The sequence below is a fragment of the Halyomorpha halys genome, unplaced genomic scaffold (genome assembly GCF_000696795.3).
Source record: "Halyomorpha halys isolate HHAL.00 unplaced genomic scaffold, Hhal_1.1 Scaffold1087.1, whole genome shotgun sequence".
Taxonomy (NCBI): domain Eukaryota; kingdom Metazoa; phylum Arthropoda; class Insecta; order Hemiptera; family Pentatomidae; genus Halyomorpha; species Halyomorpha halys.
Genome location: NW_027115862.1, coordinates 91,453 through 92,904, shown reverse-complemented (window position 1 = coordinate 92,904; position 1,452 = coordinate 91,453). Strand labels below are relative to the sequence as shown.

At 42.8% G+C, this 1,452-nt stretch overlaps 1 protein-coding gene across 1 annotated transcript in view; it reads right to left on the bottom strand.

The window, feature by feature from the left end:
* LOC106688236 (mitochondrial pyruvate carrier 2) overlaps positions 1-1,452 on the bottom strand; it is a gene marked incomplete at its 5' end in the record, with an annotated part of 6,106 nt that overhangs the window by 2,061 nt on the left and 2,593 nt on the right.

The following is a 1,452-nucleotide window of genomic DNA, read 5'->3' as shown; positions in this document are numbered from 1 at the left end:
TATCACACGCTACAATATAGTGGGTCTTGGTCGATGTATCACACGCTACAATATCGTGGGTGTAGGTCGATGTATCTCACGCTACAATATAGTGGGTCTTGATCGATGTATCTCACCCTACAATATAGTGAGTCTAGGTCGATTTATCACACGCTACAATATAGTGGGTCTTGATAGATTTATCACACGCTACAATATCGTGGGTCTTGGTCGATGTATCACACGCTACAATATAGGTCGATGTATCAAACGCTACAATATAGTGAGTCTTGGTCGATGTATCACACCCTACAATATAGTGGGTCTTGGTCGATGTGTCACACGCTACAATATAGTGGGTCTTGATCGATGTATCACACGCTACAATATAGTGGGTCTTGATCGATGTATCATACGCTACAATATAGTGGGTCTTGATCGATGTATCACACGCTTCAATATAGTGGGTCTTGATCGATGTATCACACGCTACAATATAGTGAGTCTAGGTCGATTTATCACACGCTTCAATATAGTGGGTCTTGATCGATGTATCACACCCTACAATATAGTGGGTGTAGGTCGATATATCACACCCTACAATATAGTGGGTCTTGGTCGATGTATCACATGCTACAATATAGTGGGTCTTGATCGATTTATCACACGCTACAATATAGTGGGTCTTGGTCGATGTATCACACGCTACAATATAGTGGGTCTTGGTCGATGTATCACACGCTACAATATACATTCATTTATAGTGGGTCTTGGTCGATGTATCACACCCTACAATATAGTGGGTCTTGGTCGATGTATCACACCCTACAATATAGTGGGTCTTGGTCGATTTATCACACGCTACAATATAGTGGGTCTAGGTCGATGTATCACACGCTTCAATATCCCCTACAATATAGTGGGTCTTGGTCGATGTATCACATGCTACAATATAGTGGGTGTAGGTCGATGTATCACACGCTTCAATATCGTGGGTGTAGGTCGATGTATCACACGCTTCAATATCGTGGGTCTTGGTCGATGTGTCACACACTAAAATATAGTGGGTCTTCGTCGATGTGTCACTCGCTACAATATAGTGGGTCTTAATCGATGTATCACTCGCTTCAATATCGTGGGCCTTGGTCGATGTATCACACGCTACAATATAGTGGGTCCTTGGTCGATGTATCACACGCTACAATATCGTGGGTGTAGGTCAATGTATCACACGCTACAATATAGTGGGTCTTGATCGATGTATCACACGCTACAATATCGTGGGTGTAGGTCAATGTATCACACGCTACAATATAGTGGGTGTAGGTCAATGTATCACACGCTACAATATAGTGGGTCTTGATCGATGTATCACACGCTTCAATATAGTGGGTCTTAATCGATGTATCACACGCTTCAATATCGTGGGCCTTGGTCGATGTATCACACGCTACAATATAGTGGGTGTAGGTC